Source organism: Pinus tabuliformis, chromosome 7 (genome assembly GCF_031772625.1).
Source record: "Pinus tabuliformis cultivar Carrire ecotype Pingquan chromosome 7, CPIR1, whole genome shotgun sequence".
Lineage (NCBI taxonomy): Eukaryota > Viridiplantae > Streptophyta > Pinopsida > Pinales > Pinaceae > Pinus > Pinus tabuliformis.
Genome location: NC_142293.1, coordinates 1303896389 through 1303911060, shown reverse-complemented (window position 1 = coordinate 1303911060; position 14672 = coordinate 1303896389).

Below are 14672 nucleotides of genomic sequence, written 5' to 3'. Positions count from 1 at the left end.
ATGGGAAGGCTGAACCTTACTGGGGAACCCTTGACTGGGCAGAGCGGAATGGGAATATTCACCTAGGTAGGGGCACTCTTGCTTGGCCACTTGAGGGGTGGGTCAACCACACTATGTATGAGAGGCATGGGGTTGGGAACAAAGACCAGTACGACAGGGAAAGTTTATTGGCCTCGCTTCCTGCTCGGGTTGTCACCTAACCAATGTCTATCTCTGAATGAATTAGGGATAGACCAAAGCATAATTATAACAGTGGTATGCAACACCAGAGGTTAAATCATCGTGTTTTTTAACAGAGAGTGGATAGAGCGGAGATGGTTCGACTGGAAAGAGGAAGAGGGTGAAGAAGATGAGAGTGGGAGCCTGCACGGGCAAATGGCCCGAGCACATCGGAACCAAGACGAGGTAGGAAATTGGTAGAACACCTCATTAGCAAAGCTGCGACGACCTACAGGGAGGGAATGGATGCTGACATCCACAAGTTTTTGGAAGAATGGGAGGGGGAAACTAAACATGAAGGCGAATTCGAAGAGGAGATGGTGAACTGGCGGACTGTAATTCCAGATCCTGGGAACACTAGAGGTAGAATAACCTAGTTTAAACAGACCCTTTACATATACTGGCTTGTGAAAATCATTATGGGGAAGGCCGTGGAGAAAATATCAGTGGGGATGGCATGACACTCCAATACAAGCCTAAGTATAAAAAATATTTACAGACAATCCAATTTCAGCGTCACAAGCAAGACATTTGCCTCGACAGAATTCGAAGGCACATCCCTTGCATCATCGAAATAGCTGAGATACCTGGTTACTCAACCAAGGACCCGTCTTCGATCGAGTCAACTTCAGAAGAACAACAGGAATAGCCAGTTACCTGAGCATTTTTTTCTTTTGCGGGTAGCATTTACTTTAAAATATGCATGCTTATGATAGATAGACATATAGAATCTTATCATGAAATTGATACTTATCTAGCTTGGTTAAAATGACTGATACTTTATTGTTTTTGGATGGCTTGTAATGAAGATAGATGGCCAACAGACTTGGTTTCCCACTAGGCAAGTTGAGGCCACCTATCTCACATATGTGATGTAAATTTTCTGTTTATAAATAGGAAAAGAAGGACCTTCCAAGCTTAACAAAAATAAGTATTGTTATTATAAAATATTTTTTAATTTTAAGAGTGACTGGCTAAAGATGACTTTAGGTAACTAAGGTTGGAAATGCTTCAATTTGATTATGGCACTTTTTGTTTATGGCTCTCTTTAATCTCTTTCTCCATAGATTTAAGGAGAACTCTTGTCAATAGCCATTGTAGATTAGCCATTGAATTCACGTCATGCATAAGTCATTCAATTACATTCAGCCACTGCTATCTCTCTTGGACGTTATCCAAATATAGGTTTCTTGAGAATGTTTGAATTTGGTAGACCATGGATGATCATGATTGACCGTGGTTTATTATAGTTTAACATGGTTAACCATGGATGACTATGGATAAGAAAGATTGTGCACCATTAAGCATTGGTGAGAATGAGTGACAATGATTGACAGTGTTGGCAACATTTAACCAGATTTAATTAAAATGATTAGAATGTAAATATTATTAATTATTAATAGTAATCTTAATAGTATTTTATTAACATTAGTGATAATATCATTAACAATTTTAATCTTAGAGTGAATAAAAGTTTTAAATTTTTATTTTATTAATAATTATATTGTTAATTATTAGAAAGTAAATATTATTATTTTTATTATCAATATTAATGTTAATTTTTTTTATATTTTTTTAACAATCTTAATATGATTAATAATATTAATATTATAATTTAAATGTTATTATCTTAAAAATATTAAATTTTAAACTTTTAAAACTTCATTGAGATGGTTAATATTACATATATATTTTTAAACATTATTAATATTGTATTTAATATTAATTTTTATTTTTATTTTCATTATTTATATTGATATTTATTAATATTACGGAATAATTAATATTGTTTTTATTAATAACATTATTTATTTATTATTATTATTTTTATTATTATAATATTAAATTTAATATAAATTTTAATATAATTTTTAAGTCTAACCTCAAGATTAATATAGACCCTATATTGTAATAATATAAACATTAGGCATAATTTAAATTTTAATGTTAGATACATATGTTTTGAATAGATTAAATTATTATATTAATTAGAGTAATATTATAATGTAAAACGTAACCATGTAAATATTAAAAATAAGTATTATTAGTTATTTATTAAAATTAAGTATTATTTGTCGTTAATATTAATTTTAATAGTTTTTATGTTAATAATATTAATGATGATATTGTTAATATTTTTAATCATATTGTTTTTATTTTATTAATAATTATATTTTTAAGTATTAGAAAGTAAATATTATTATTTTTATTTAGCAATATTAATGTTAATATTATTTTTTTAACAATCATAATATGTGTATTTAGGCTTCTCTGATCTATAATGAATAAAGCGATTTTTTTCCATAGAAATTACATAAGAGAGATTTTTCTTAATCATAATATGATTAATAATATTAATATTATAATGTAAATGTTATTATCTTCATAATATTAAATGTTAAAAATTTAAAAATTTTATTAAGATTGTTAGTATTATAGATATTGAACCACACTTGTTGATTCGAAATGGATGGGCCAAAAATTTCTCTTATGTAATTTCTACCAAAAAGTTTTGCTTAATTATAGATATTATTTTTTAAATATTATTAATATTGTATTTAATGATATTATAAGTAATATTGATTTTAATATTATATAATAATTAGTATTGTTATTATTAATAATATTTAATATAATAATAATAATGATAATAATATTATTATTATTAAATTTAATATTATTTCTAAATTTAAGATAAAATTTACTATAATTCCAATATTATAACAATATAAAAATTAAATTAGTGTAACCATATAAACAAAATAAACTTAATTTAAATTTAAATGTTGTCTTAAATTATTATATTAATTAAAGTTTAATATTATAATGCAAAATGTAGCCTAAAGATTTATGCAAAAGATTAATGCTTCTCCATGCAAAAGATTTATGCTTCTTCATATATTTGTGCATCTTTCTACCTCTACGAAAGGACATGCTATTAAAGGACAATTATTGTCCCATTTCTTGTTGCATTGTGACAATACTTATCACAGTGCGATGTTGGATATATTTTTGTACCATTCCAATGTAAGCATATTAAACCTTACTATTATACCAAACATCACAAACCCTCACATTATAACACCCAACATTATAAACCCCGAGATTAATATTATAATTTCTAAGATTATTATTTTAACACCTATGATAAACATTATAAACCATAAGATAAAGAGGTTTGGTCTTGTGGCCAGCGAACGATCTGCTAAGTCGTCCGTGTCGCTATGCAGGTCATGAGTTCGAGTCTCGTCTTAACCGAGGTCCATCCTTGCAGGCTAGGAAGTTCCTCCTAGAGGTTATAGTGGCACCCAGTGGGGTTCAACCCCATGTAACGCAAGTACGATACCACCGTCGTTGCCGATTCCACTAGTCAACAAAAAAAATATTATAAACACCAAGATTAATATTATAAACCTTTGCATCAATATTATAAACCTTAAGATTATAAAACAAAATATGAAACCCTCATATTAAATCCAATATTAAAAGCCCAACATTTCAAACCTTAGATTAAACACCATATTATAAACCTAATATTGAAAATCCAAATCCTATAATCTCAATATTAAACCCTATTTTTTTAATGTCACATTACGATCTTGAAAAAATTGCAATGTAATGTAACATTCCAATAATTGCGAGATTATAAAAACAATATTATAAATCCAACATTTCAAACCTTGATACTAAACACAATATTATAAATCCAATATTAAATTTAATCTAAGGTATAAATATCATATATCCAAGGTATTAAGAAATCCAAGGGCTTAATGATATTATAAATCCAATGGATTAATAAACCCAAGGAATTAACATTCTAAACCCAAGAGATAAATATTATAACCCTTGGGATTAATACTATAAACCCAAGGGATTATTAATGTTATAAACCCAGGGGATTAATGCTATAAACCAAAGGGATTATTAATATTATTAACCAAAGATATTATTAATATTACTTTATTAATAGTGTTATTGCTATTATCCAATATTTTTTAATTTTAAGAGTGATCGACCAAAGATGACTTTAGGTAACTAAAGTTGGCAATCCTTGAATTTGATTATGGTACTTTTCATTTATGGATCTCTTTAAACTCTTCTTTCATAGAGTAAAGGATAACTCTTCTCAATAGTCATTGTATATTAGCCATTGCATTCAATTACATTCAGTCACTGCTATCTCTCTCCGACATTATCCAAATATAAGTTTCTTGAGAATGCTTGAATTTGGTAGAGCATGGATGATCACGGCTGACCATTTTTTTTTTATAGTTTAACATGGTTAACCATGGATGACTATGGCTAAGAAAGGTTGTGCACCATTAAGCATTGGTGAGAATGTGTGACGATGATTGATTGTATTGGCAATGTTTAACCATATTTAATTAAAATGTTTAGAAAATAAATATTATTAATTATTAATATTAATCTTAATAGTCTTTGTATTAACAACATTAATAATAATATAATTAACAATTTTAATCTTATTATTCGAGTGAATACACATTTTACTTTTTTAGTTTATTAATAATTATATTGATAATTATTAGAAAGTAAATATTATTATTTTTATTTATCAATATTAATGTTAATATTTTTTTTTATATTTTTAAAAGTATTAATATAATTAATAATATTAATATTTTATGTATTCAAGCTTCTGTGATCCATAATGAATTAAACGAAGTCTTTCAGTAGAAATCATATGAGAGAATTTTTTTGGCCTATGCGTTTCGAACCAACAAGTGTGTTTCATCATCAGGACCAAAAAAATTAACCACATTTCTTAGTTCGAAACGCGTCGACGAAAAAAATTCTCTCATGTAATTTCTACCGAAAGACTTTGTTTAGTATTAATATTATAATATAAATATCATATTAATATTATAATGTAAATATTATTATCTTAATAATATTAAATGTTAAAAAATTTTAACACTTTATTAAGATGGTTAATATTACATATATTATTTTTAAAACATTATTAATATTATATTTAATAATATTATTAGTAATATTATTTTTAATATTAATTTTAATCCTTATTTTCATTACTTGTATTAATATTTATTAATATTATAAATATCAATATTATATAATTATAATTATAATAATTATTATTATTACTATTATTATATTAAATTTTATATTATTTTTAAATCTAACATAAACTTTAATATAAGCCCAATATTGTAATAATATAAGCATCAAACCCAATTTAAATTTTAATGTTAAATCCATAACTTGTTGTTTTGAATAGATTAAATTATTATATTAATTAGAATAATATTATAATGTAAAACGTGACCATGTAAATACTAAAATGAAGCATTATTAGTTATTTATTAAAATTATGTTATATTTTTTATATTAACAATATTATTGATAATATTGTTAAAAATTTTAACCGAGGGTTAGACTGAATGTTAGAGTGAATGGTAGTTTTAAATTTTTATTTTTATCAATAATTATATTCTTAATTATTAGAAAGTAAATATTATTATTATTATTATTATTTATTAATAATAATATAAATATTATTTTTTTAACAATCATAATATGTGTATTTAGGCTTTTTCGATCTATAATGAATTAGGTAAGATAGAAATCACATAAGAGAATGATTTTGCTTAATCATAATATGATTAATAATATTAATATTATAATGTATGTGTTAATATCTTAATAATAATAAATGTTAAAAAAAAATTATTAAGATTGTTAATATTATAGATAGTATTTTTTTTTTTAAATTATTAATATTGTCTTTAATGATATTATTAGTAATATTTCTTTTAATATTATTTTCAGTTCTTATTTTCATTATTTATTTATATTAATATTATATAATAATTAGTATTGTTTAAGTATTGAGGGTCTTTCATAGTACATTATATTATATATCAGTTTTTGGGATTCAACTGCTTTAAGAAAGTCATTTATCTATGACCATTTCCATGAGAGGTAGTCGTAAGACTAATTTTTCATGATTTTTGAATAGTCCACTTAGCACGCATCGCACTGGGTGATGCTAATAGGGGTGAAGAATGTAGAATATGAAATGACTTATTTCCAGCCAGCTCATAAGCCAACAATACCATGAAGAAAAAATACATATAAAAAAAATAAATCAAATCAAACACAGTTACTGTGTGAGCTAAAAACTACTGCAAATCTCGTATATTAATTGAACCATTAACTACATTCTTATATAGTAAAATTATTACTAAAATGTCTATCAATCAACTCTAAAATAAATCCACTAGCATTACAACTAATTTCCAACACTGACTACCCTAACAATTTGGTGTTTTAATGTTGCAGACAACACAAAATCTGTTGACTAATTTGTCAGCAATTTAGATAACTAATTAAGCATTATTCCCAACACTCCCCCTTAATGATTAATGAGGATTTACTATCTTATCTCGTAGTGTCAAAAACTAATCTTTTGCAACTACTTTGGTGAAGATATCTGCTAGTTGATGACGAGTATTTATATGCTTCAATTCAATTTCCTTCTTCTGCACCAAATCTCTAATGAAGTGATATTTTAGGTCAAAATGTTTTGTCCTGCTATGATGAACTAGATTCCTTGCTAGCTTGATGGAACTTACATTATCACAATAAATCACTGTAGGCTGAATTTGTTTTTCTCCAATTTCTTCCAAAATTTTTTTGAGCCAAAGAGCTTGTTTACCTGCTGAGGTAACTGCAACATACTTCCCTTCTGTGGATGAGAGGGCAACAATGCTTTGCTTTTTTGAGCTCCACGTAATAAAACCAGAACTAAAAGAGAAACCATTTCTAGATGTGGACTTATGGTCATCAAGACTACCTCCCCAATCTGAATCACTAAATCCAACAACAGTGAACTCTTCAAAAGAGTAGTAATGAATACCAAAATTTAGAGTGCCTTTCACATACCTTAAAATCCTCTTGGCTGCCTTCATATGTATTTCAAATGAATTTGTCATATACCTTGAAACAAGTGAAACTGAATATGTAATATCAGGCCTTGTGTGGGTTAGAAATATCAAGCTCCCCACAATACTTCTGTAAGTTTTCTCATCAACTAAATCAACACCATCATCTCTACATAACACCTCTCCATGAGCACTTGGAGTAGGGGATGGATTACAATCAAGCATATCAAATTTATTTAGCATATCCTGTGCATACTTTGTCTGACAAATGAAAATCTCATCCTTACTTTTATAAACCTCCATTCCTAGAAAATATTTCATGATGCCTAGATCTTTCATCTCAAATTCATTCATAATAGCAACTTTGAATTTCTCATTAATCTTAGAGCTACTACCCATATACAATAGATAATCAACATGCAAACTTATGATTAGAATATCAATACCTTCTTGTTTGTAGTAAAGGGTAGGATCACTCTTACTTCTCTCGAAGCTATTTTCCTGAAAGTATCCATCAATCCTTGCGTACCACGCTCTTGGTGCTTGCTTGAGACCATACAAAGCCTTCTTCAACTTGTAGACATTATTCTTCTTTCCTTCCACTTCAAAGCCTTGTGGCTACTCCACATATACTTCCTCTTCTAAGTACCCATTCAAGAAGGCACTTTTCACATCCGTATGATGTATGCTCCACCTTTTCTAAGCTGCTAATGAAATCAACATTCTAATGGCCTCCTGTCTTGCTACTGGTGCAAATGTCTCTTCATAATCAATTCCATACTTCTGTGTGAATCCTTTAGCAACTAATATTGCTTTGTGTGTTTCAGCACTCCCATCATTGTTATATTTATTCTTATAGACCCATTTGGTGCCAACCTTTTTCTGGTTATGTGGAAGCTCTATCAACTTCCAAGTGTCATTCCTTTGTATGGATTCCATCTCTTCTTGCATGGCTTTCATCCAAACCTCATTAGTACATGCATCTTCAAAACATGATGGTTCAAATTCAGCCTTGGCTAATAAAGCAAAATTGACTATCTCACCTATTGGGCTTTCTTCATGTGCTTGATTTGCACTCCTCTGATAAATATCAATCTTCTTACCTTCCTTCTAGAACTTGGAGAAGAAGTTGGACTTGAACTTGATGTTTAAGAAATTCATGAAGGGTTTCTTGGTGGAGTTAAGCCACTAGTTACCGAAACATTACATGGTTGCTCAGGATCATTATCAACAATTATATCATCTTTCAAAATAGATTGTCTTCTCAACATGGCCTTTTTTATGACCATAAACTCCCCCTTCATCAACAATTACATCTCTTGAGACAATAATCTTGTTATTTAGAGTATTATACAATTTATAAGCCTTGCTTGTCTCACTATACCCAATAAAAATACATAACTCACTCTTTGCATCTAACTTTTTTCTATTTTGATTAGGTACATGCACATAAGCCAAACAACCAAAAACTTTGAAATGATTAACATTAGGCATTTTTCCATACCAAGCTTCATAAGGAGTCATCTTTTCCAATGCACTGGTGGGGCTACAGTTGAGGATGTATACTGTTGTAGCAATTGCATATCCCCAATAAGAGTTGCTCAATCTCTTAGTTTGTAGCATGCATCTTGCCATTTCAACCACAGTATAATTTTTTCTTTCAGTTATGCCATTCTGTTGGGGTGTGTATGTTGTAGTATGCTGCCTCCTGATGCCATTCATATCACAATAACTCTGGAAAGCTTTTGAGCAGAACTCTCCTCCACGGCCAGTCCGCAAACATTTGATCTTGCATGCTTTCTCATTTTCTACAAGGGCTTTGAACTTCTTGAATGTATCGAGGGCTTCACTTTTGGCCTTCAAAAAATATGCCCAATAATTTCGTGAATAATCATCAATAAAAGTGATGAAATGTGATGACTTGCCCAAACTATTAGTCTGCATTAGACCACATATGTCTGAATGAACAAGCTAAACTGGTTGATGAGCCCTCCATGCACTGCCCTTTGGAAATCTTTCCCTTGCATGCTTTCCTTTAGGACATCATTCACAAACCTCCTTATGCTTTTCTACCTTGGGCAAACCACAAACTAATGAATGTGAGGTTAGAAACTTCAAACTCTGAAAATTTAAATGCCCATACTTGAGATGCCATAACCAACTTGAATCCTCATAAGCCATATTTTCAAGATTGTTGTTATGTTAATCAAAACTCAACAGAAACATCCAATTTCTTGTCATAGGCACAACAGTGATCACCCTATTTCCCTTGTTCTTATCATAGATAGTACATGTCTTATTTTCAAAGACTACTTTATAATTTTTCTCACATAGCTACCCAACACTCAACAAATTATGTTTCAATTGGGGAGTATAATAAATGGCATGAATGCTCTTTATACCTTCTTTTGTTTGGACCTTCATAGCTCCTTTGGCAACAACCTTGATTTATCATCACCAAGTTGGATCTTGGATTTGAAGCTTCCATCCTTTGCTGGAAACAACTTCTCATTCCCTGTCATATGGTTAGAGCTTCCAAAATCTAGGTACCAAACATCTTTACTAGTATTTTCACCTTTGGTTTAAGATAAAAATAAGTGATCTGGAGGATACTCACCACTTTCTTGAGCATAATTAGCATTTTTACCTTCTTTCAATTTGCATTCTCTTTCAAAGTGGCCATACCTGTTACAATAGTAACATTGAACATTTCTCTTATCAAATCTACCTCTACCTCTTCCTCTGAAACTACCTCTTCCACTTGAGCCACCTCTTCCTCTACCTCTTGAATAATTTTGGCTTTGCCATTTACCTTGACCTTGATTTCTTTTGGTACTATTGCTGCTTGCATCTTCATTCTTTGTAATTTGTAATTTAGAGGAAAAAGCTTTCTCTACACCTTCAAAAGTGTCCTTCAATCTTTCTTCATGAGACATCAAAGATCCAACCAATTGATCAAACTGTAGTTTTGTCAAATCCTTACTTTCTTCCATGATTATTGCAACATGATTCCATCTATGTGTTAAAGATCTCAATACCTTTTTAATTAAAACTTCATTACTTACAGTTTCTCCAAGTGTAGCCATTTTATTCGCCACATCTTTGACTCTCACACAATAGTCATTCACACTTTCTTGAACTCCCGTCCCGGGAGAATTCACTCTAGTTGTTGGTTCTCGGTGCTCCACCCTCAGATGGAAAGAAAGTGATCCGGCTGGGCCTTCTCATGCTGGGTAAAATAGATAGGGGGCCAACTTGTAAGCTTTGGTGAGCCCTATTAGCCGGTTGTTGTAATCAATCTCTTTCCTGCTAGTCATAAAGAAAGGGACAACCCATTTACGCTTCAATTTCTAAAGCTTGACCACCTTAACTTGATCACTACCTTGGTAAGCTTCTTGCAGAGTCTCCCAGGCAGCTTTGGCAGTTTTTGCTCCTAATATTCTTGGAAATAAGCTCTTATCAAGAGCTATCTGAATGTGAAACAAAGCTTGAGCATTCTTCTTCCTTGCTTCCTTTCTTGTTGTTCTTTCATTGGCTGTAAGGCCATTCCAATCAGCTGGCTCTTCATATCCTGATTCAGCAATCTCCTACAAAACTTTTCCAATAAAAAAGGTTAGCATCTTAGTGCACCAATAATCATAATCGTTCCCATCAAATTCTAGAACTAGCATCTGGTTAGAATTCGACATGATTAATTTTGGCGAAATTCGAACATTACAACTTTAAGCCAAAACAATTTTACCTGCTCTGGTACCACTTGTAGAATATGAAATGACTTATTTCCAGCTAGCTCATAAGCCAACAATACTAAAAAATACATATATAAAAAAATACACTTACTGTGTGAGCTAAAAGTTGCTACAAATCTCATATATTAATTGAACCATTAACTACATTCTTATATAATAAAATTATTACCAAAATTTTTATCAATCAACTCTGAAATAAATCTACTGGCATTACAGCTAAATTTCCAGCACTGAACACCCTAACAATTTGCTGCCTTAATTTTGCAGAGAACACAAAATCTGCTGACTAATTTGTCATCAATTTACATAACTAATTAAGCATTATTCCCAACAAAGAAGTGGGATTAAAACTAATTAAATGAATCACATAGCGTCAATCATCACTTCCATGGCTTGCACCTGGTAACCAGGTCTTCCCGGGAGGTTTCAAAAATTATGAGAAATTAGTCAGTTATGACTACCTCTCATATAAATGGTCATAGATAAATTACTTTCTTAACGCAGTTGAATCCCAAAAAACAAATATCTAATTAGTATTGTTATTATTAATAATATTTAATATTATAATAATAATAACAACAACATTAATATTAATAATATTATTAAATTAAATATATATATTTTTTTTTAGGTAAGACTCATGGAGATTTGAACCAGTGACCTATCACACAAAGTGCTTTAACAATACACCCATTCACTATCAATCCAAAACCCCATGGGCAATTTTAATATTATTTTTAAATTTAACATAAAATTTACTATAAACCAATATTATAACAATATAAAAATTAAATTATTGTAACAATATAAAACATAAACCTAATTTAAATTTAAATTTTAACTTAAATTATTATATTAATTAAAGTTTAATATTATAATATAAAACGTAGCCTAAAGATTTATGCAAAAGATTAATGCTTCTCCATTCAAAATATTTATGCTTCTCCATATATTTGTGCCTTTGTCTATCTCTATGAAAAGACTTGCTATGCACAGAATAGCTAAGAAATACTATAATGAAGAGTCAACAATGTGGATTAGAATGTTCATATATGTGTGAGAGAAATAAATAAAGCATTTATTAAATGTATATATTTATTAAATGTATATATTGATCGTATTAGGATTTATAATACATTATATCTAATGTTTGTAATCGAATTTAATTCCAAAAAAATTACAATTCTTCATAGTGCAATAAAGAATTAGTAATTATAATTCAGGTTAAAGATAGTGATTGTTTTTAATCTCATATAAATTTAGAATAATCATAATACAATATAATACAACAATCAGTAGACATTTTTCTGAATACAATATTTTATATTTTTCTGAAAACTTAAAATTTAATTAGTAAAATGATTTTCTTAAAATAATTTACTAATTTTTTTTAATATTAATTATAAATTTGGTTTTAAAATAATACAAAATTTCTCCTACAAAAACCTAAAACCTTAAATTATGTTTATTGATATAAAGTCAAACATATAAAAAAATCAAATTAAACACAAATTTTCTGCTAATCCAACATAAAATAAACAACCAAATATAAGTAAAGAAATTATATAATAATTGTTTAAAAGGACATCACATTTTCAAAATAAAGCATATATAGATCCCATTTTCAAAAGAAAGGCCTTCATTTACTCCTTTCTAAACCATACTATACTATTCATCCCATTCTTATACAAATTACTGCATTGAATGAAAGGAATCTACTCATTTTTAAACCAGGCTATATTATTCTTCCTATTCTTATACAAATTATTGAATTGAATGATAGAATTGAAAAATCCTTAGATGTTTCTTGTTGTTACAGTCATAATATAGCTAGTTTAAAATAATTAAAGTGACCAAACAATACTTATTTAAAATAGGAAATAAACAATATCATTCGAAAGAACAAACTTAAGGATATGTTTCCTATGTCTCAAATTGTTGAGCATCTCTCAAGGTATTAATATATTCCAAAGTCCTAAAGTTAAATTCTGGTCTAGAAAATGCAAAGCTTCACCAAAAATTTCAAAACTCTTCTCTACCAAATGAACATGCAAATGAAGAGGAAGACCCTTGTTTAATGGATTTTTTCCTTTACATATCTTTATCATTTGTAATTTGCAGTGCAAGGTTCGTTTTGCGCGGTTCAATCCAAACTGAAGAGTTGATTTTGCATAAATCGTCTAAATTTTTAATTGCAACCAAACAATCAACATTCAACAATTTGTTGGTGAAAAACATAGGATTTTGTGGGGCTCGAGTTAGATTTTGAGAAATAGAGTAGGATATGAGGTTAACCCTTTCGAAAAAATTGTAATTTATATATGAACAAAATAAAGATAAATTTTTGGAAAATTCATATTCAATTCATTTGTAAAAAATATACACAATTAAACATTAAAAAGTAAAAGCCAATTGATTATGAAAACCCCAAAACCTAAAGAAAGGCTTCATCTACTCCTTTTTAAACAGAATATACTATTCCCCCTATTCTTATACAAATTATTTCATTGAATGAAAGGAATCTACTCCTTTTTAAACATGACTATATTATTCTTCCTATTCTTATACAAATTATTGCATTGAATGATAGAACTGAAATTTCCTTAGATGTTTCTCGTTGTTACACTCATAATCTAGATAATTTAAAATAATTAAAGTGACCAAGGAGTACTTATTTAAAATAGGAAATAAACAATATCATTTGAAAAAAAAAAACTTAAGGATATGTTTCCTATGTGTCAAATTGTTGAGCATCCCTCATGGTATTAATATATTCCAAAGTCCCAAAGTTAAATTGTGGTCTAAAAAATGAAAAGCTTCACCAAAAATTTCAACGCTCTTCTCTACCAATTAATGAACATGCAAATGAAGAGGAAGACCTTTGTTCAATGGTTGTTTTTCCTCTACATATGTTTATCATTTTTCCATTAACAGTGCAAGGTTCAGTTGTGCATGGTTTGATCCAAACTAAAGATATGATTTTGCATAAACCGTTTAAACCAAATTGCAACCAAACAATCAACATTCAACAATTTATTTGTGAAACCCATAGAATTTTGTGGGGCTCAAGCTAGATTTTGAGAAATAGAGTACGATATGAGGTTCACTATTGGTGAAAAACCTATAATTTATATAAGAAAAAAATTAAGATAATTTTTTGAAAAATTAATATTCAATTCATTTGTAAAAAATCTACACAATTAAACATAAAAAAGTAAAAGCAAATTGATTATGACAACCCCATTTATTTTTGAAAACCTAAAGTAAGGTTTATAGTTTAGTTTCAACATTATTAGTTTAGCCCTAACACTGCTACTATCCTTTACACAGTTAAGGAAGTCTATTACTCACAAGCTTTTCAATGACCACCATTTATAATTTTAGCATGTGATAAAATGGATTCATTTTGACGTAGGGCTAGCTTGCAATACCCAAGATCTTCAAATCACCACGCATATAAGAATGCATTTCATCTATTTCCCCAATAAACTAAATCTGGCAATCTCAACTTTTCAAATCAGAAGCTCATAGGATTTAAAAATCTGAATCCATAATCAAATTCTTTTATTGTCTCTCAATTCCCATTCAATTTAAAATATTCACATATGGCTATATTTAAAACCAATGTAACCATGCTTTAAGTCTCATCTTGACCACATATGAATTAATCTCCTCATAAAATAGGATTCCATATAATATTTTGTTTGCATAATATCATTGCAAATATTTATTATATATGCACTTAACAATTTCCACATATCACAATTGATTCAAC